This window comes from Nipponia nippon, unplaced genomic scaffold, assembly GCF_047370975.1.
Source record: "Nipponia nippon isolate SJK-2023a ecotype South Korea unplaced genomic scaffold, ASM4737097v1 scaffold_3, whole genome shotgun sequence".
Classification (NCBI taxonomy): Eukaryota; Metazoa; Chordata; class Aves; order Pelecaniformes; family Threskiornithidae; genus Nipponia; species Nipponia nippon.
In genome coordinates, this window is record NW_028262347.1 from 73,655,930 (window position 1) to 73,678,923 (window position 22,994).

Consider the following 22,994-nt stretch of genomic DNA (forward strand, 5'->3'; position numbering starts at 1 on the left):
TTTTAAATCAGGTGAGTGTCACATGCTTTGGTTTTGTAATGAGAGTTTTTGTACTGTCCTAATTAATACAGTGTGCCTGTCCTGGACCTTTGAAGTAAGTGGGAGTTCTGCCACCAATTTAAATAGGAGAAGGATTTGAGCCAATTTGAACAGAAGTTTTCACTTATCTTAGTGCCTAATCTTCTTTTTAAAGGGATGTGGGAGTATCAGCACCTCCTACGTAACGCTCAGCAGCATGCAGAAGTAGACTAGTCTGGTCACTTATGGAGGCCCATTTAAAACCAGTAGGATTACTCAGGTGAGTGACAAGGCATTCAGAACAGATTTTAGGGAAGTTAATTCAGAGTGCAAAATGACATTTAACCCATCTGTGTTGAAGCAGGCCACAAAATCATTTAGAAATTGTAAGATAAAAAAAAACAACCCAAACTCTCTCTATATTTTTCTTGCTTTTGAGTTGTCAGGGTTCACACTTTCAAGGGTGGGTTTTTTTAAGCATCAGAGCTAGTAGCTCCATTTCTTTGTTAAATTGGAGCTGATATTCTCCAATAAGCAGAGCAGATCTTTAAGAGAAATGCGTGTTATGAATCTCATGGTAAAATCACAATATTTGACAACACTAGGTCTGTGTAAATACGTATGTATCTTTGCAGTGCGTTGTCCCTGGAGAAACACGGTTGTCTAGACCTCTTCTCCTGTCTCCCTGAATTGCAATGTATAGATCCAGAGCGGCTGACCAAGTATGGCTGATTTATCAGGAAACTGGCAGACTCTTCACTGTTGTCGTAGGAGGGTATTGCAAAAACTAAGGCAAATTTACTGTAAGGCTTCTGCACTTCACTGGAGTACTTCACATATCTGTAAACTGAAGAAGGTGGAAAAATTATGTTCCCTTCATACCCTGTCTCTTCACTGAGTGCAGAAGGAGCCCATAAATACTGACTTCCTCTAGTCTGCCCCATGGTCTTTTTAGATTAACCCTGATTTTTCCCAAACTGCCGGTAAAATGATATGTTGGCGTTTGTGTACTACATGAATGTCTCTTCAGTCTCCATACAACACTCACCTAATCAAAGCCTTGCAGACAGCAGCATTAAAAACTTGGTATATCGTATTAGCTTTATGGAAAGACTTTTTGTCCTCAATTCCAAGTGGAGTGTTACATCACATAATTGACAAAGTTTTATTCATTTTTAATTTAAAGGGAGTCTCTTTCCCTTAGATGTTCATTTTCAGACTGGTAAGAATAAAGTAGCCATGACTGTAGGTACTGCTGTGTGAGGACAGAACTGGGAAAAAAACCCCAACATTTCCTCTGGTGCGTCTTTGGCTGCCACTTAAAATAGGTCTGCATTTAAAAAAAAATGACAACATAGCTTTATTTATGTGTTTTTAAATAAAATTTTAAAATATTATTTTATGCATTCTTTGAAGCAAGTACGGTGAGATTTTTTTGCCTAAAGTTTTTGTTTTGCTCTGTTGCATGGAGGCCAGCTGGTTTGCTAGCTTGAGTGACCTCACATTCCTTAAATGTACTCATAAATCAAGCCAAGGCCATGCATTAAAAGCTCAGCTCTGACATTAATTCAAAGGAGGGAAAGTTTGATACATCGTGGGAGAAGTACATAGCTGGACACCTAAGGCCAGATTTTTCAGTTCTTACTCACATTTAGCAAACTGGTATTGTGCTGAGAGTCTCAAAGAAGACACGGAAGTCAACTGGACCTTGTATTACTTAAGGTGAACACAGATTGAAAAAGCATGCCCTGAAGAACCAATAACTATTTTAAGTAGTGCAAACAAGCTGATTAAAAAAGAAAGACAATAGTGAGATGATTATTTAAGACTTCATTACTTGAAAGTGTCATTCTTGTGAATGTCTCTAATAAAGGAAGTTTGGCAACATGCTCAATGAGATTGCCACAATGGAACATTTTGGTGTGATTTAGTGAAAAGAAGGATGTAAAGCATCAGGTTTGCATTAATAGGTTAAGATGTCATTATATTTTTGGAAAGTAGTGATGTTTCTGGGTCACAAAAGGATTTTTGTCTCTGCAAATATTTCATTCTGAGAACCCAAGAAATGATGAGCAAAACTGGTTTGATTTTAGAAGCAGAAAGACAATGATGATTAGAAACATGAAAGTAAAAGACTTCACTTTTTAGAATTCTTCTGCTTTTTAAGACTTCTTGGGCCCCTAGGAGATTAATAGTGGTTAATTTAATACCCACTTTAAATCTTATCATTTATTGTTATTTACAAAAAGAACGCGATACAAAAACTGAAACAAACTGAAAAATAATATTTCCAAGAATTAAAGGCTGTCTGCTTATCACTACGTTTGCTGAGTGATCCCTATTAGTATAAAGCCACTCATCTTTTCACTTGGTATGAATGAAGGCAGGCTCAGGCTTCGCACCACCATGGCTGCAAAGACTCTGCAGTGGGTTGTGTGTGGCTTGTGTTAGGGAGCACAAAATAAGAATATGCAGAGACAGCTCTGGACCAGAAGCATCTCTTCATCAGCTGGGGTGGTGTAGATAGATTTGCTCTAACTTGGGAGTGAGGGAAGGACGGCATGAATTCTTGCTGTTCCTACTGGCCACAGTAGCTAGGATTTGGTGATAGGTGAATGTGTTTTGGTACGTGGCCTCATCAGCTTGTACATGACTCTGTACAGTCATCGCTGAATGCTCCCTGTGATGCTCCCTGTCCCACTTGCACTGTGCAGTACCCAGCTATATCTTGAATTTTTGCATGGTGCTCACATCATGAGTATCTCTAAGATTTTATTGTTTACATCTACCTTCAAGGTATAAGGTAGTAGAACAGTATTTGTCTAGGGCATTAGAACATTTTTAAGGTAGAACATTATTTAACCATAAACTTGTTATGTGGATGCCTATCCACAGGGACTAACTACAAGGTAATAACAGCAAAGTAGCACTGAAATCTGGTTGTAGTAACTTCAGGTCAATTCTGATTTACCTTAAGTTGAAAGGGTAGATATATGAGGACCTAAACTGAATATCAGTAGCAGGAGTCCACAAGAATATCGATAAAATAAATCATCTTATTCTGCAAGTGGATCCAAATTAATACCTCTCAAAGCTGAAATACTTCTACTTTAAAGAGTTACTGAAGCATTTTTAATGGCAAGTCCAAATGAAATGTTAAAATTTGGGAATATTTCAGTGGGATTTGGCTGGCAAAATTGAAGCACTTGCAGTTCAAAATAAAACAATGCATTTTAAACCCTCTGATTAAAGAGATAAAGTATATGGGAATGCTGTTCACAAACAGGGGTTATTCAGAAGGGCTAACTTAAGGCTAGCTTTCATCTGTTCCTCTCTCAGTGGGGAAGGATGTGGGTAGAAGGTGGTTCAGAAACAGTGTTTAGCTTAGGTGCTCTGAATTATTCCTTGAATAAGCTTTTATCTCTTTACTAGTTATGAGTAGCCAAAGAAGATCAGCTTCCTGGTGCTGGAAGTAATCTTTTTGAATATACTCCTCATTCCTGACTGATTTCTCCACAAGAATAGAAGCCTGCACCTCTTGCAGTTAAAAACACAGTAACAACAAAATGGAAGTCTTCCTACCTAAAATATTGTTTGGCCTGTGTCAAGATGTTATCCTTTTCTGCACTTACTAAACACTCTCAAGGCAGTCCTTATCAAATGTCTTTTATACAGTCACTCTCCAAGTAATTGTTTCATATACAAAACAGAACATAGCTAAGTGTACTCTAAACAGTTATATATGTTATCTGTTCCTTCAACAGATAGGATAAACCCTGCAACAGGCTTTGTATTGGTAGGTAAAACATCCTTTCAAATGGATAATAAGTTGGAAGATAAAACGTACCAGGAAAAAGATAAGACAAATTATTAATACTAATATTTAAATACATTATTATTGAGAAAATTAATTTTATAGTACAGATGCTGAGCCAAATAATTCTTCAACATAGTGTCACTGTATGAATAAAGATACTGTGATAGGAACCATATCATGGAGTAAGACCTGACTGCAACTCTCCCAAAAGTTTACTGTCTTAGATCACTCCACACTACAATGGGGAAGCTGGTTTAAAATATCTAGCACCAGATGTTTGTTTCTGCCTTTGCACCTCAATTATTTGCACTTCTAACTTGTGCCATCGCAGCTGCTTGTGAGTCCGTGTAAACTGCAGCCAGGAGCAGTCTTCATAGAGTGGCTTCACCACCAAAACCTTACATGATGTAAAACTTTAACACACCTTGAAGATTAAAAAAAAACAACACAGGATATGGATAAGGAGATAGAGGGAATGCATAAAGAAAAATTATAGTAGTCAACATTGGTTATACCTGTCTTAGCATTTTGGTTTGGAGCACTAGTGCGGTTTTGAAGCAAATCTCCCTGGTCTTTTTTACTTAGCATATGTCAGCTTGGTTTGAAGAATGGTTTTGGTTTGTGTTGAACTAGATTCCTCTGGAGGAAAATAAAGCAGTAGCTCCTTTCCAGAAACACACCACAGGTGCTCTGAGCACTGATGGAAATACAAGTATCTAAACCAACGGTTGGTCCCTTGAAACAAGTGTGAGCTACATGCAAGATTCAGTACAGAGGACGAGGCTGAATCTAGTTGATAGTAAACCTGAGTCCCAGATAATGTAGATGTAGGTGCCCCAGTATCAACATCTACGATCTACTGCTCTGCCTCTACTGCACCAAATGTCTTGCTAACGTAGACATACTTATAATAGGGTAGATATCTTAATACACCAGCTGCCCAGAAGTCAAGATGTCCTTTGTAGACATCAAGGCAAGGAAGGAACCTTGACAAAAGATTTGCAGGAGGACAGTGAGGTAGCCTTAATTAATATAATTTAGTTAATTCATCTTGATAGCACGCTTGAGAGGAAAATACTATCATCCCATTAGACATGAAGGCAACTGGTCTAAGAGATGGTATGGCTTAACCGATGTGACATAGGCAGTCTGAAATTAGAGCTAGGAGTTCTGAGTGCCCAGCTCTCTACTTATTCTTCATTTTCTTAATACCTTTCCTACATGCTGGGCATAGACCTTCTCTATTTATTTGCAACTGAGTTCTTAAATGGATTTTAAAGTAACACTAAATAGATTAGCCATGTCCATGTAAGACATCACTTCTCTCAATTCTTTTAGCTGCTTTCTTCAGAGTTTTTGTTTCTGCCTTTGCCCTAATTTTTCACACCTTGTTTAGACTTGTGTTTACTGTAACTCTACTGTTTCAAGTTTCCTACCTCCTTAAGACCACAAAGCACTTCAAGAAAAGGATTTCCATGTATTATATTTTATTCTGAAAGCCTTATCTCATACAGACATTTGCCATTTTCTTTTTTTTCTATATATATAAAAAAATTATGTTTCAAAACCATTATATATGCAGCATTTTGCTTCCATAGCCTGGGCTAAGATCACTTTCTGAAACTGTAGCATTTTTCCCTAAGAAAAGAAGTTCACGATGTGATAAATACTGATGCAGTGTTTCAACACACTTAATTATTTCTTTTTTCGTTGTTTATCGTCATTTTGTCAACTTTCCATATCATTCCCCACAATGCTTTGTGCTAGATTTTCTTTGAAAATTCCTTTCCTCTGAACTTACCATGAACTTGTCTGTAAAATATGGCCATAAAATGCCACCAACAGAACAAAACAAAATCCTCTGTTCACTAATAAAAGAACACCCTGTCTCCCTCTCATCCCTCACAAAAAAAAATGGAATTTGTATAGAAAAATAATTTTCAATTGCAGGTATGAAGCAGAATGTGAAGGCTGAGTAGAAAACTGAAATAATCAGTCATGAGGATGTGGTTTAAGCCATGTGCAGAGTTTGTGCTTCATTCCATTTGTTCTCACTGTACTGATGGCTATTTAGTGGGTAATGGCAGAAGTGTTGGGATTAGACTTGGTGTGATTGAGGGGGAGGAGGAGGATTGTGTTTCTTGAGCTGCTCTGTGGGAGGGGAAGGATTATGCATGTGCCTTATGTAATGAGGAAGAGGCTGGAGAACTTGCATGTCTACGAGGAGGAGGTGGGAGGATTAGCTTTTGATGTAGAGGTGAGGGAACGGCCCTGGTCCTGATCCCTGGAGAAGGAAATCAGAAATACATTACCCGTTTTGTACATTAGAGGAGGGGTTTTTGTTTGGATTTTTTTCTGAGGTGGAAAACAGCTGGATTATGGGAGAGACAGGAACACAGGGGGTGCTGTGGGGAGGCGGGATTGTACCAGTGCGTTAGGTGAAGGTTTACAACAGAGACCTGGGAGAGGGCTGGAGTTGTGACTTGAGCTACCTGGAACACTAATCTCTAAGGATGGGTCCAGAGGACCAGGGAGGGGGTGGGGAAGTCCCAAAGTCTCCGTTTAGGTGAAGCTTGGCTCCTGTAGTGATGCCTTCTGATAAGGGGTGGCCAACTGGTGGTGCGGGGAGAAGAGGTTTCTCCAGGAGCCTCTGCGCGCCCTGCCCCTTCCCAGGCCCTGCAGGTAAAGCTACAGGGCCCTCTGCAGGGCTCAGTAAATGCAATTTGCTGCCCTTTGAGGGGAAGATGGAGGGGGAGGACCCAGGCACCAAGGGATTGAGTGATGGGGATTCAGGAAGGAAGGATCATAGGGGTGACCCCCCCCCCCCATGATCTGAGACAAGATCCCGGGCCCCTGCACGCTGTTGTGCGTGCTTTCACCTTGTTGGAACAAGGCATGGTGGCATGGTTGTGGGCCAGACCAAACAGCCTTTACACCAACAGGGCTCAGAGACGGTTTAGGAGTTACCACAGGCCAGGCATGATTCCCGGTCGGCAGTTTGGGTGTTCGGTATGGGTGCGAGCAGTGTTGTGCCATTTGGTTTTAAGGCCTGTTTTGTTAAATAATGCTGATGTAGCCCCAGCGGCGGGGCCTGTACTTACAAAGGAGGAAGGACAAGGGCAAGGAGTCGACACCAACAGCCCATGGTTTGTGGTGGTAGTTTGTGTGCACTCTGGTGTGGCTGTGGCCCATGGCAGCGGCCACTGTCCCAGCCAGTATCTGGGTCTCATTTTGGGGACAGCAGCAACCATGAGGCATCATGGGTGAGTCCATCCTATGTAGGGGGAGGAAGGAGCCTTGAGCCATAGGGCTGCAAGCCATGTTGTGCTGAGGAACAGACCCTGCACCACATTTACCAGTCAAGGTGTAGCCGGTGATGCTGATACTCAGGCTGCAAATGTCTTCTCCAGCTTCCCTCTGAGAGCCCATCCCTGTGGGCTTTTGTCCTTCCCCCTTGGGGCTCCTGCTGGTTGGAAGAGCTGTTTGGGGGAGCACCAGGGGGTCCCTTGTACTGCTCTGCGGCCTTTGAGCAGGCCTCAAATTTGCTATGCGGTGGCAGTGAATGTCCTTCCCCCTGCTGATAGCTGCTTCCTTTTCTGATCCCGGGAAATGCAGTCTCAAGCAAACGTGAGAAGAGTTGTGGGAAGCAGCATGGGGAAACTGGGTAGGATTTTTAACTCTGCCCCTGCTTCAGCAACCAACAAAAAGTCTGTTGTTTCAAAGTACAAGTAAGGGCTGAAGCACATCCATCCCAGCAGATGAACTATGATTCCACAGTCAGTGAGGATTCTGGCTTTGAAAACTTGGGCAGAAGCTATTTTTTGAAGTGATTGAGTTACCACAGTTTAAAAGATTTTCAGAGGCAGTTACAACAGCCTGAGAGCATCCACACAGAAAGTTATGGCTCAGCTGACACGTGGTAACCCGTTATACTGTGGTAAGTTTGTCTCACTATCGTGTCTGCAAATGCTTCATAGATGCATTTACCCTGAACATATTAACATTCATTCTCTGTAATGTTGAGTTTACACTTCGTAAAGCCGAGTGAAGAAGGCAAAGATAGTCTGAAAGACTACCCCCAGGAACTAAGTAACAATAAATCAGAGCCTGGATGCTTTTATATTCTCTTCATTTTTGCCAAATGCTACTTAGACTATAATAACACCTAATTATGAAATTCGGCTGTTTCATAGTGCTTTTTACTCACAGATTTCAAAATACTTTATCAAAGAGGTAAGTTACTATTATTCCTATTTTATGGGTGGAGAAATGACAACAGAAGTGGTTAAGATCACCCACCCAAACAAGGATCAAGCTGGAATAATACATGTGTATATTTTTACTCCAGGTCCAGTATGTTACCCATTGAATCCTGATACTGTTTTCAGAAACGTGAAATTTTGAAGAGTTCCAAGGAAAGGACTAGGTTCAGGATTTGCTGATTGTTCAAGGGATCAGAGCTGAACCTAAAGATCTCCAAGAGTCAGTGTTGACTTGGAGATTCACAGGGGAGGAGATGATTAATAGGCCCAACACCTTGTCGAGTCCGCCCTGTCCTCTCCCCTGCATCTGTAAACATCCCTGCAGGACCATATGCAATGTGTGGTTGAACAGTTTCTCCCTTTCTCTTGTACTTGGCTCTGCTTTCAGCATGAGGAAAGGAGAAAAGGGATCTCGGGTTAGGCTGAGGTTAGGCTCACTCCCACTTCCTGTCTTGGTCTAGATTATTTAGAAGATCTCCACAAGACTCTATATTGGTGTTTGTGGAAGCCAAACAAAGCCCTAAGAGACATGTACATTATAAAAGGAAGTGTTTTCAGTGCTTTCAAGTGTCTGACTTTTGTGTTTGGACCCAGGCTTGGAATTATTTTTATTTTCTGCATAAAACCAGCAAAACTTATGGTTGACAAGTTGCGGAAGATACCTATTTAGAGACTGGGACAATTTACCCTATCGACTTTGTGAAGCAGCAATGATATTTTCTTTAAAGAGGTGGAATTATTTCTGGAGAGCTAGCAAAAATAAGTTAGACTTTATTGCATCATTTTGTAACTCAGAGAAGGTGTCATAAGTAGTTGGGTCCAACATGAGGTCAGTGATGGAACAAAGAGATGACAAAGCCTGCCACACACCTTTTAATGCCTGTGGATTTACAGTAGCTTTTGTTTTACTGTGCCGTTGTTTTTTTCCAGCATAATCATTTCTCTTTCTTCACCCACTATTGAAAAAAAAATAAAAATTACAAAAGGTTTCAATATACAACAGTTAATTACTATATTACAAGCTCTAATTAAATTCTTGGAGACTCTGCACCGTATGATGTCCATGCCAAGAGGGACATATCCCATTCTTAAGTGAATACATGTTCTTGTCAAGTTAACTTATCCGCATTTTACTCACATGAAATATTCCTCATCTCTTGCTTCTTGACACGTGTGACTGATAAATGTTTTAAAGGCACATTTAACATTGATATTTTTGTCATATGAAATGACAATGGCTTCAATAATTCCCAGATTTTATTTTATAGAAAGTGACACACTATGTGATGGCAGACTCCCCAGACCATAATGTAAGCCACACACTGGTAGGAATTTATCTTGCCTCAAAACTTGGTCTTTGTGTGATTCAAATCTAGACTTATAATGTTTCAGCCACATGTGAGTAGTTAAACCTAAAGAGTGTTAATATTACAACACGTCTTACAAATACCATGGACATTCAGACTAGTCAGAGATCAGGTTCCTCTATCAGCTATTGTTTTCTTTGAGACATTTAATGAAGAGAGATTTTTTCTTACTTTTTTGTAATCAAGTCATCTGAGAAGGGAGATACAGTAGAAAGATAGCCAGATTTTTATCAAGTCATTTGCAGATTTAAATGAAGTGTTATGTAGGATTTTATTAATTCTTCTACAGTTTTTATCACACATCTGTCAGGGTCATAGGTAAATTTTTTGTCAGATTTTTAGATAAACATTTAAGTCCTTGTATGTGTGGACAAGGCTGTCTCAAACAGCTTTCCTCTTGAGAGAACTTTTGTATTCACAAACCGGTAATTTTGTTTTCACATTGAAATAGATGGAAACGATCACTCTTCTTGACCTTAGAGTTTCATTAGATCAGATCTCCAGGAATTATGTGTGTGTGTGTAGCTTAATGACAGTGAAATTCAGCTGAACGAGCTTTGTGTTGGCCTCATTTTTCATTCGATATTAAGCCTTTATATTATACCATGTCAACACTTACTGACTTTGGCCCTGATTCAGCTTAGTACTTAAACACCTGTCTAACTTTACGGACTTTAGTAAGCACTTATTCAAATGTTTAAAGCTAGGCATTTGCTGAATATGGGCCTGTTTATGTCACAGTTAAATACTAATGCAATATTTAACAAGTATGTTACGTTGGCAGCAAGCAGATGGACTCACATGTATGGTAGCTATATCTATATCATAATATGCATCTTCATTTGGAAACACTGCAAAGTACTGCAGAGCAGCCAAATATCAAGTCTTGATGATGGCCATGATAAGCAGGAAGAAATAGTTCAGGCGGTTAGAATAGTGTATCCCAGGCCTGGTTAAAAATGTAGTCATGTGCTTTGATGCTTCAGTTTGACTTTTTACATGAATTGAAAGTAAGCTTTGGACTTAAATTGCTGTTCAGAGCTGCCAGAAATTGCTTTGTTCAGTTTATGATGGTGCATAGTGCTGACGAAAGCATCAGCGAGAACTATACAATGGTTTAAGAGTTTATTATTTTATTTTACTAAGTCTGTCTGTCTTTTCCTGTACTGTTAGCTGTGCATTTTTTTTGGTTTATTGTATATTTTCCTGTATGGGTCAGTTCGAAAGAGACAAGTTCTACCTCTGAAGTTAATATTGATGAGAATGTCAATGTATAAAATGCGTTGTCTTCCAAGGTGATGACACAAGGCCAAATAGGCTTACCTTCCTACTGTGAGTAAACAAGTGGCAATTCTGTCATAAGCAAGTGAAGCAGAGTTTGGCCTTTTTTTATGTATGCAGTATTTATGCAGTGAAATGTCCTTGTAGGTGAGGAAAAGCTATCACAGACATCTCTCAGGAGCCAGTGAGAATTTAGCTAAGGGCATGGGACTTGAGTCTATCGCTTTGCATGGACAAACGTTTTAAAAATTGGATGTGGGAGTTGTTTTGGTTTTTGCCTTTTTCTTATCTTAGGCAAGAATCTTGGAGAAATTAGTTGCTCTCTTCTGCTGGTCAGCTTCACTTCTTGGTTTTCATTGAACATAAAAAGCCTACATCATTTCTGTTTCTGTTGGGTCAAGCTGAAAGCTAGTCAAGTCAAGAGGGTTACACTGATTTAAATGCCGCTGTGTTGATTTGTGAAAGTTGAAGTGCTGGCCCATTGTACTTTTCAATAACCTTTCAAAAAACCCTCTGTTCTTGTCTTGTTCTGAATGAGAATGAAAAAGGAAGCTTTCAGGAATTTTTACTTTAAAAAAAAAAAAAAAAAAGCCCACCCTCCCAGAAGTCAAATCTAACCTTGAGAGAAAGACTCCACTTCAGAGTAGTTCATAGTCCAAAGGTTAACGTACTCCCACAAGACGTGGAATCATGGTTCAGGGCTCTCATCTGAAGCAGGGATTTGAACTCGCAGCTTGGGTGAGCATCTGTCCTGCTGGCCTGGGAGATGCTTTTGAGGTGGGGTTTTTACCTGTTTTCTTCAACTCAGTTATTCTGGGCTTGAGAATTTTGCGATTGAAACTAGCCAGTTGCCATTAAAAAACCTTTTCAATTAAAATGCATTTAATTGAAAAAGTCAGAGTAAGTCGTATTGCTAGGTAAATTCTGGTTGGTGTACCTAATAGAGCGCTGAGATGGGAGATGATAGAAAAGCTGCAGCAACTGAACAAGCAAATTGTTTTAGCCTGTGAGGAAGGGACTCTTACCCCCATTGGGAATCCCTTGAACTCCAGTAGAAGGGGAAGGGATCTGCACTAGCAGAGTGCCCTGCAGGGCTGTCATCTGCAAATTGAATTTTTGCTGTAGGGAAGAATCAGCACTAGAAACATATGTAACTGGCAACCTTTGATTTCATTATTTTTTGTTACACTTCCATAGATCTTTTTGGTAATGGTTTTATTTGGAAGAAAGTACTTTCCTTGGTTTCCCACTTCAAATGATAAGTAACTTCACTGCAAATGTAGTGTTGTTTCCTAGTCATGTAATTAATAGTTTTCTCCTTCCTTAAAATGGAAGTTATTTGCCCTGGCAGAATGAAATGCCACTGTCAGAACTGCAGATCCACAGTCTGCATTTTGTTGTACCAAAGCATAAAAGAGATCAATTCTCTTTGCTCAGAGTAATCTGTGTTGAAGAACTGTCCCACAGAGCAAGGTGAGATGGCTCGGAGGCTTCAGTGCAAGAGAACCACTTATTTTTTCAGCAGCAATCTGCAGCTTTGCTTCTTCCATGAGTCAAAGGACACCGAAAGAGGGGAAAGATTTCCACTTACTCCTTGTATCAAATGCTCCATCCTGTGCTGCTGTCCTTTACAGGTGATGGTAATCCTGACTTAAAACTGCATGTTGTAAATTGTCTGGGGGTTGTAAAGGTGTTTCTTTACTGTTTGTTTGTGCAGAGTCTCACATGGTGAGGCCCTGGTTTGGGTTGAGGACTCCTAAGAAGTAATGAAATACAAATGATGTCCAGGAGTAGCGATTTATCCCCCTGTTATAATACCTGTGAAATTGCTGGACCAAACTGGGAGCTTTGGCATAGCTGCCTTAAGTTATGACAGACTAAATCAGAAGCTTTTCCTTTCCTTTTTCATTTATCTATTCCTTTTTCCTTTTCCCCTTCACTTTCAATATTTCTTTGTCGAAATAAATTATTACCACACTCAACCTTTTTTAGTGTTGGCTTTCGAACCCATTGTTTCTTGTTTCAAGAGGAGCATTTCACATGAGGTCCCTATTCACAGTGAATATATATGATAAGACAAATTGTTTCAACACTTGCTTGCAAGGCCAATAAAAAGAGATGCTGTAGTGCAAATTACCCTTGCAAATGCTCTCTAAAAAGCTAATAACATTTTTCCCCCCAAAGGATAGTTCCCAGCCATAAGGAGAGTTTCTCTTTCATGTTCATTTGCCACACAGATTTATAAAATGATCCCAAATCCTTGCACAGGCTGTGAGGGATTGCGGCTTTGAACTGCTGAATTGGAAAAGCTATTAATGGAAGAGGAAAAGTTTTCAATTTCAGTCAGATTGGGTCAGGATGGTACAAACTCAGCCCTCCAAGTTTTGGTGTAAGATGGAAGGCTGTTTCTTCTTTGTTGATAATTTTCATAGTGAAATTCACAAGGTTTTCTGCTTAAAGGCATGAAATGAGATTATAAGGAAAAATCATTAGCATATTCACTGCTTTTTTTTTTTTTGTTGTTTCCCAAGTAAAAACGGTCATTTTAATTTGCTTTCTGTGGAACATGGTATAATTGGAAACTTTTCAAAACCAGAACTATTAGGCAAGCGGTCAAAATCTTTAGAGAAGAGGTCCAACCATTCTGCACTGGAGCTCGTCCTCCATGCAGGCCTGCGGGCAGCGCCAGAGATGGTCGTTTCCCTGTCGGCTTTGTGCACTGGCACACAGTATTTTCCCTTTCTGTCAAATCCAGGGCAGCGTAAAGAAGCAGCCCCACAGTTCCCACTTATGTTTAGCCTCATAGCGATTGGGGGTGGGAGGTGGGCTGCCTCACCCCCAAGATCAGCAAGCTGTGTTCCCAACCCTGCAAAACCCTGGAATTCTTCCACCCAGGGACAGTTTCCAGCTACGCACGCTTTTCCTTTTTAATCGGACCTGTGGTGGCTCGGTGATTGTAAAGGACTTTGAAAACTGGAACTTGGCCAAATTACTTCTCCTTCATGCCATTTTGACAGAAGGCTTTCACAAAAATTAAACAGTAAATAACTCCTGTGAAATTGCATCTTGTATTTACTGCTTTTAGTGATGGTGGGATAAGTGATCAACTGAAAGCCAAGCAAGCTGAATTTGTGTGTTTATGCGAAGAATAGCTTCCACTAACTTTTCCCGCAGCGCCGCTCTACACGCCCCGGGTAGACTGTGAGGGGGACTCTGTCCGTAAATAGAGTTGCTGTACGCAGTCCTTTTCTTCCCAGCCTCTATAAGTGGCTGTGAAATGCACTGGCCGCTAAGCACTGGCGACTGATTTTGTGTGCGCTCCCGCCTGATACCCAGAGGTACCAGCTCTCGGTTGTTTCCAGCCTCTCTTGGATTTGAAGGAGCGGTACAGAAGATTTGCCTGTAAAAGGCTCCCTAGCCTTACCTTGCACACACTGAGATAAATGGGACTGGCGAAATAGTAGCTGCTGTTTCCACTCTCGTAACTGTTCGTGACATCCTTTTGAAGCGTAACATGTGCGGTGCTGTGTTCTTCTGATGGAGCCAGCCCTATCTCCTTCCCCCATTTCCTTTCTGCTGTTAATTTGGTAACTGACCACTTAGCGCATTTATTATCTTTGTAATTGAAACTGAGAAAGCCTGTGGCAGGTAAGCCCCGTGCCTCTGTGCGCTCGCTCTGATTTCTCCTCCCGCAGCCCTAAAACCACAACCCTTCCCCCTCTCCCCGTAACAGCAAGCCCTAAACACAAACAACTCTCAGAAGCCTGATGCTACTATATATTTGATTTTGTTTGCAAGCTTGTCTTATGACCAGCTCTCAGCGTGGGAAGAAGCAGGGAGTGGGGAGATGGAGAGAGAGAGTTGTTGCAACATATTTTAACATATGTGCTTTAGGCCTCTTGGTGGACTCCCTCTTGGGAAGAGGGGAGGGAGCGTGCCCCTAAGCAGTTGGTTGGCTTTGCTTGTTTCTATAGCAGCCTGAACGAGGAAAATCATGTTTTAACACTAATATATTCAACCAAAAAACCCTAACAATTACAGGAAGAGTCTTTTTTATTATTATTAAAGAAATTGCATTAAAGATGAATGAGCATATATTGGAATAATTATGTTTTAAGGTGTGTAACATTAAAAGGTGCTGAATGGAATATCGACTGTTTTGTAGGAACAGTAATAATGAGATTTCTGTCACCTAATCTTACAATAATTGGGTTATTACTATGCAAATTAAGGTATTACTTAAAAAAAAAAGAGGAGGTAAGACAGATCCTTGAGGCAGCCATTTATCTATCCTTAAAGCTATGCTGTCGATTCTCTTTAGGCTGAAGATCCTTTTTTAAACAATTTGGAGATGCTAATTTCATTATTTTTTCACCTATGTTTCCTACTAGAATGTTTTTTATTCTCCCCAGGTAGCAGATCAGGAGCGGTGGTTTTTATATATTTTCTAGTGTCTTATGGATTCCTTTAGGAATAATTAGATCAAATAACTTTGATTATTACCTTTTGGTCGCCTCTTTCTGTTAAATAAAATAATGATTTGTGTATTTTGCCTAAGATTTTTACAGCAGGATCACAAAGAATATACATAAATTATTTTTATCCTTCTTTCCCTTTAGCAAAGAATTATTGAGGAGCTTGTTATAGTTTTCTTGATTTCCATTAGTTATTAAAGTTTACTTACTGGCCAGTTATTGGCCTTGAAGAGGAATCAAGGAGTGCTCAGCATTTGCGTTTTTGAGTTTGAGACTTCGATGGCTTTTACTGGATCCGCCAGAGGCCTGATGGCATTTGCTCTCTCCCTGATTGTTAGAGGTAATATTTAAGATTGGGCTGCCAATTTTCTTGAAATTTCCTTGGTTTAGTGTGAGTCTTAGTGCCTTTGTAAAGCATAATATTTGTAGAAATTTTGTTTGTGGGAGAAAAGGTGCTCATAAAGGCTTTCTGAAGCCTCGATCTCTGCACTGTGAAAGCTGTTGTTATATGAGGTAGTTCAATGCAAACTTGTGTGGTTATGCCCAGACATGCTGCGGTCACACTTCTGATTGCAGAATACATATCCCCTAGGAGGTGCCGAGCACTTGTAACTCCCACCGACTTCAGCGTTCCTGGTTTTCTGTTTGTATCAAGCATACAGATGTGTCACTGCACTAATCCAGAATTTGACTTCCTCTGCCAGCAGTTTACTCTGCAAAGGAAAGCCAGATTTAGCGGTTGGATTTCAGGTAATTATAGCGTGTTACTCCATCTCAAACCCTCTTTTAGTGCCTCCTTTGGTCTTCTTTCTAGTGAGTTCACGGTGACTCTTGCTTTCTGCCTCTTTGGTTCGCTCCCACTCTGTATTGAAACCTGGTTTTAACCTTAGTTTCAACACTTTTAGATCTTTCTTTTTTTTTAGTTTGTGACTCCCAAGAGAAGTGGAGTACCATAGTCAGCCAGAATGGGCACAGAATTACCATTTGAGGTGTTAGCCCATCACAGGGAGCAGCTTCCTCTGTGGCTTTCTGCAAACTGCTTAATCTCTCCTCATTTTCTGTCTTTAGTACAAGTGGGCTGTAAGTATATGTAAAATTCACCTACCCGATGGGTAGTTAAAGGAAGTGATATTACCTCACTATTTACCTACTTATATTATGGGGTGAATAACAGCATACTGAGAACACATGTATTGATTAAAACCCATAAATGAATCAGGGCTTTTAAAAGGGATTTGTTTCATGAACTAATAAAAAGTTTATTAATGATGCTGAATAATTTTACAAAAATGTATTTTGATAATGCTGTAGACTTTGTAACACTGTGACATATTTTGTATTACTTGTGGCAGCAGTTGTGAGGTGCTGCCTGGGAAAGGGAAGGGCGTTTATATGGTACGAGTTACTGCCAGTCCATACCTCATGCCGCCATAACTCCCCCGAAGCGTATGCTGCCGGTATCATTTGTAAAGGAGAAAGCTTGGTGAAAGCTGTGAACTTCTACCATGTCCTTGAACATAAAACAACTAACTACACATTAACAGTGATGTGGGGTCATACTTCCATGTTTCATGGTACCTGCCATCCATCCAAGAGAAAGCTGTTAAGCTATTAGGGATTCACAAAGAGGTGAAGTCTTTTTATTGACTCTCAGCTGACAATTTCTCCTATGCTCAGTGTATTAATTCTTGCTTGATTAACAGCTCTGGAACAAACTGAGCCATTGACCTCGTGGACCCCAGGTTATTTGGCTTAATAATCAGGAAGAGTCTGTTTAGCTGGGTGTGCCTGAAAAAATGAGTTGTGATCTTGGTTTAGATCGGAATCACAACAGCATACAGTGAAAGAAAATTCACCATAATAGAAATAACAAGATGTCGAGAAAAAAAGACCTGTGCAATTTCTTCCAAGAAGGACCATGTAAAACACCCGCTTGGTAACCCCTAAGCCTTTGCTGCACCATAGTTCCTAAGGTGGGGCATGGTTGAACTAGCTGCAGTGAAATAAAATAATACTAAACCATTTTCCAGAATTTGCAGTGAAAAAAAAAATGTTTGAAGCTCAAAGAGATGATTTTGTTTAAGATTTCAGTTTAACACATATGCATCCTGCCCTGGTGATTGCTGGTGGTTGCCAGGAAGTTCTCCAAGAAATCTGCAAAATGTCTAGTCTGTGTAACAGACGGGAAAGCTGGAAAAATTGTGTGAAAGTCCAGGGAGTTTTAGATTTCTTTCTCTCTTTTCTCCAGAAGGAGTTTTGGACCGTTTCGATAAGATGTGTGAAGCTTAAATTCTCTCTTTATACCCATTTGAACAAAACCTCTGAGGCTTTATTGAGTCTCTTCTTCCCTCGCAGTTACAGGTTGAGAACAGGGTGAACTCCTAAGCAAGCTGTGCATGGCAGAATTGATGAGTGAACGAAATAAGCATTCCTCAGGCGGGAACTGAAATTTGAGCAGCTACTTAGTATGTTTTGGTTAGTACTGTCGCTATATTCCACAGTGTGGGAGACCTCTGGGATAACTAGCTAGGCAGGAACATCTCCTGACTCTGCCATGGTGTGTGTGACACATCCTTGGAGCGTTGGCACACCTAATGGAGTGGTGGGGATTCCACAGTGACACTGATTAACTGATGAAATAAAAACTACTACATCAAGGTCACATTTCCTCTTTACTGAGTGACCATTACTCCTCTGACTGGGGCCATGATTTCCCATGCTGACAACAGATCAGAGCAATGGGGGGAAGGAGATCCAGTTTGATTTTATATCTGCCCCAGGTTCCCCCAGCTTCACATGCCTCAACAACCGGCTGCACCTTCGCTACTTTTAACTCCACCTCTTGCAAGGGTCCTTTGACAAAACACCACCCTCCTCTATGTGGCCTCAGGCTACTTCTGCAAGTCTGGGGAAAATTAGAGCAGCAAGGACTGCAGTTACAAATTACTGATTTAGCTAAATGCCAACACCTGAGCTGAAGGGGTCAATAAAAGCTGTCTCTGCACCAAGTGACCTCTTTCAGTGGGTGTGTGCACTGGGGGCATGGAGGGAAATGCAGATAGCAGTAGAGAAGGGGCTGCGGGAGCTATGCAGGTACTTAAGTTTGTTACTGTTTTTCTTGGTTTAATTTACTGCTTGTCTCTTAAAGCTGTTATATACCATTTGATAACCATTACTAGGTAGGAGGTGTAAATTTGGTGTTGGTCTATAATGAACTGAACTTGTTGGTAGGTAGTTTTACCAGCCAGATGGAAGGTATGGTGTTTCATTGGTGTTTTTTTTTTTTCTGTTAAAACCCATAATGATTTCTTTAAATCACTTGTTGAGGAGTTTACATATTGAACCTAGAAGCACTCTATGATCTTTTCTAATGCTTTTGACTTTCACTGTAGATAGCCAGTAGTTCTGTTATATATTTTATAGTCTGTCTCTTTTTAAAGGCAAGTGGGGAAAAAAAAAAAAAAAAAAATGCTGTCCCATCAGTGTGTCTGAAGTCACTGCTGTTGAGTCTTCAGTAACAGACGGAAAAAGGTTTTAACAGTTGTAAGATGAAGCAAAACTGGCTGAAATGCGTGTTTAGATAGAACAAGATTGGTTGGGAATGAGATGTGGGAGTCATCAGCACAGAGGTGGTGAATTGAAGCCATCATTCCTCAATGATGTGAAAATACAGAACTATAATGCATATAATTGCGCAGATACTACAGGGACATTAAAAATACACAGTGTTTTATGTAACATAGCAATTTATAAGAATGCAGTAGCAGTTAGTGTGAGGGTAGTGGGGAAACCCTATAATTATTTGGGATATGATGTTAATAGATCCAATAGTAAGCTGAGATGCATCTCTAAATAATTCATTTTTGTTTTACTTTTTGCTGGTTTTGCTGGCTTTCCTCTTTTGTTTCCCTTTGTAGTTCTCATTTTAAATTTGGTCATCTCTTTCTTTTCTCACTGGTAGGCGATTTCACCCTCCTGTGTGATGGCAGGCAGATGGCTCTCTCTGCAAATAATATTTAATGCTGTTCTGTCACTTGGCCACTAAGCAGTGTTGTATCAGTAGGGCAGTTGAACTTGCTGTGTGAAAAGTATTAACGCACTTGGCCTCTTCTGGTGTAAGGTTTGTGATTCCAGGCTTGCTCATGAATGTGCTTTTTTCCCAGGAGACTGTGCAAAACACTTGCCGAGGCGCCAGGTCAGCTGTTAAAAGCTAATTCTCAAATGGGTTCAGCTCTCAGTCCATATGTGGATAACCTATAAGTGGGAGTAATTTAGACGTTTAACCAGACAAAAATCCATGCTGCAGACGAAATGAAGATGTTGTTATAGATTCATGATGCATTGTTTTCATGTGTAGTCAAGGATGATGATACCGGGTACATATCAAAAGATGTATGTGAAGGTGTAAGTGTTTATAGGTTTAAACCTGAATAAATAAAATGCTGCTGTTTTAATCTTAGCACCTGACTGAAAATATTAACGGATGATGTGGGGCAGTGTTCTTCCAACTAAAAATCTGGAAGGTTTCATGACTGAGAAGTAATTTCTCTTGACCTCAAATCTCTGAGTTGGGTGAAGTATGAGGAATGACTCCTCAGAGATAGCAATAGTGCAGATTAGGGTTAGCGTTATATGTGTGGTGAATTTTAAGCCCCAGGTCTGTTCGTTGGTCGGGGCTTTTGCTCTTTTCTCCACTTCATGAAACTGACTCCTTCTTTTCAGTGTTCATGCAAAACTTATTTCCGTTTCATGTTGCATGGTTTCATGTCCCTTTAGTTTCCCTTAGAGTTCAGGCTTTGAATAAAACCCAAACCCCAGAACGAAACTCAGCTGAAACCACCACATTTTGCATAGTTTCCACCAAAAACCATGAATTGACCCAGGCTTGCTCTATATTTGGCCTGGATACACCAAAAAGTTACTGATGCCTTACTAAAGTGTTCTGTAAAACTGAATTCCTTAGATTTCCTTACATCCTGATACACTGCTTTCAGGCTTGAGTACAGTCACAAAATTTTGGAGCTGCTCTTTAGGATCTCTGATGACTTTTGGGGGCATAGGGTTTTGTTTTGACCTATAAAATTGCTTAAGCTGGCCTGAAACATCTCTCTGAAATGCCTTTCTTTTTCTTGCATGGTCTGCTAGAAATACAATAAGCAGAAAACCACACCTTGCCATGTTCCTGTGACAGGAATGGTGCTAAGTGCAGGCTTTTCTCAAATGTCCCTCTGAATCACCCCAGATTTGGGCATGTGTATGCTAGTTTTCCGTGGTTTTTTTCTTTTTAACATGAGGGGAACCTGTTGAAGGGTTTAATAGCATTAACAGTAGTATAATCTCCTGGGAGTTCATTTTTACATTACCAGTACTATAATCTTCTGGGAATTAGTTTTTATAATTTGATGAGTGAGGATCACTTTTTGTGGTGTTTGATTTTTGACACCTCTTCCCTTACCCCATCCCTCTGAAAAAAGCCAGTTGTGACCAGACTGCTCCTATTTTTGGATCACCATTCCATGACAAGTGTTGAACAAACATGCACTCTCCATGTGTATAACCAGTTACTGCTTTATTTTTTACAAGCTATGTGAAATGCTTTGAATCCGTAAAGAGCTGGACCTTTACCTTTAAACAGCTTCCAGAGTTTTCCCCTGTTGACCCTGCTTCTGGGCCCAGGAGTCACACTTCTGTTTCTGAGCCCAGCTTCTCTGATTTAATTTTGGTTAGGCTTGTGACCCCAATTGTCAAGGCCTCCACCTCTGAATTGGGAGCCACTGGCTCAGGCAATTTGTGTTGTCTTCTGGCAAATTACCATTTGGGTAATTACATACTGTTTACTTTTGATAGCTTCTTTGACTTCAAATCTGGGAGCAATTCCACTTCTTTTCTTCTTGTGTAGTGGTGCTGTTGCTTGGTTGTTATGGTCTATTTTAGAAGAGGGCTGCCTCTTGAGTAGCTGGGGGTGGGAGGGAAGTGATGCCTGTTCATAATCTGTAAATGATTGCTAGGTGCTTTGAATTGCAGGGAAGTTGGTGTCTGTGGATGCATATGTTCATGTATGTATGTTTATATATAGTTGCTGGACTTGGCCAAGCAACAGTTGTAATGAAGCTAATAACATCAGGGTGTAACAGCTATGAGTTTTGTTCAAGATCAGTGAATTCGGGTGGTGAGCTTGTCCTTCTGCATCTCTCTGACAGTGGGATGGATGCTCTGTAGGGACACAAGATCTCTAGCTGGGTTGTAATGGGAAACTTCATTTGTGATGCATGTTTCAGGTTGCTTTTATCCATTTCTTTTCTTTCAGAAAATGTTAGTTTAATTTATATCTTTACAGCATCTTCCTGAGCAATGGGAATACCATGCATTCCCAGGTGCCTTTTTCTCTTTGCTTTGGGAAAATTGGCTTTACAAATGTTGCTGGGGGATTTCTTCGGCAGTAATTCAGTAGATGACAATATCACAGTCCAAACTCAAATCTTTAATCCCAGACTGTACCTAATATAAGGAATTCGTACCATTTTGATTTTAACTTCCTTAAACGAGTTTGTTCCAAGATTTTCTTCAAACCAGAGAGACAACTTATAATTCCAATTGGATTTGCTGTTCTAAAAAGATGAGTATCTTATTTATTCTTGCAAGACATCAGTATCCAAACCTTGACCAATATTTGACGTTGGATAGAAACAACAGCCTAAATCAGTACTGAAATCTTCTTCCTGACCCATTTGCCCTATTATATTAATAACTGTCACTTATGTAACACCTTTCATCATGCTGAATATCCAAGCGGTTTACAAACATGCGTGTTGATTCCTCAGAGAAATCTGCAGTTAGTCAGGTTTAAATTTGTCTGGGGTCATGGAGGTTAATAACGCGATTCCTTCAAAAGGTGCCGCAGTTTTAATGGCCACAGCCCTTAGGACCTCCAAGACACTCATACCGAACCCAAAACCTCTGCCTGCAGGGCACCCGCAGCACCATGCTGGCATGCTGACTGACTCGTGCAGCCCGGTGGGGGGAGCGCTGCCTCCCAAATTAGCTGTGCTTTCTGCAGGACCTTTAGTTTTTTGGGTTTGTTTTATTTCCTCCCCTCTTTAGAGCCTATCCATCTCCATACTTGCCCACCCTGAGATATGGGTCTTTTGGAGATGCAGGTGGCTCAGACGTCAGGGTAATAGCATATGTTTGTGTGTGATTTTTTTTTTAATTAAAAGAAATTGGGGTGAGAGGGGAAAATATGGAACTATAATACTTCCGAAACTGAGTTTTGGGGGGTAACTTACCTGTTGGGCTTAATCCTAATATTTCAAAGGAGTGATGATTTTAAATTAGCACAAAGCTGGGGATGTTTGAGCCCTGGTGATTCTGAAAATAGATATTTATGCAGATGAGCATGATGTGTGCATGCTGCAATTTACCACTGTCTAACTCCAGATGTCAAGCACTTCACTGTTCCCAGTGCATAGGTCTAAAATATGTTTGTGCATAACAAACTTGCTTTTACAACCACTCACATTTAGACTGATTATAGGAGCTGAGCTACATCTATGTACTTCTTGCATGACTTCTTGTTCAGAAACGTATCAAAAAAGATTACTGAAAGGAGTATTTCATTCATTGCTTCTGAGGTTTGAGGTTAGTCTTTAAAGAAATGGGTCTCATTATAACATGTAGGACTTCTGTTTCATTATGACAGATGTATATTTTATATGGAGATGTTAAGACCCTCCTGTATTTAAATAGCATTCAAGGATCTTCTTGAATTGGGCCT

General features: G+C 40.3%; 1 protein-coding gene across 9 annotated transcripts in view; it reads left to right on the forward strand.

Moving 5' to 3' along the window:
* Window positions 1-22,994, forward strand: part of SOX5 (SRY-box transcription factor 5) — a 645,708-nt gene that overhangs the window by 74,792 nt on the left and 547,922 nt on the right. For 3 of the 9 annotated variants that reach the window (XM_087765884.1, XM_087765886.1, XM_087765883.1), the window contains exon 1: window positions 18,218-18,313. The exons of the other annotated variants lie outside the window; for them this stretch is intronic. The gene's annotated coding sequence lies outside the window, so the exon portion shown is untranslated. Of the gene's footprint in view, window positions 1-18,217; window positions 18,314-22,994 lie in introns of those variants that run through there. 9 annotated transcript variants of the gene reach the window in all.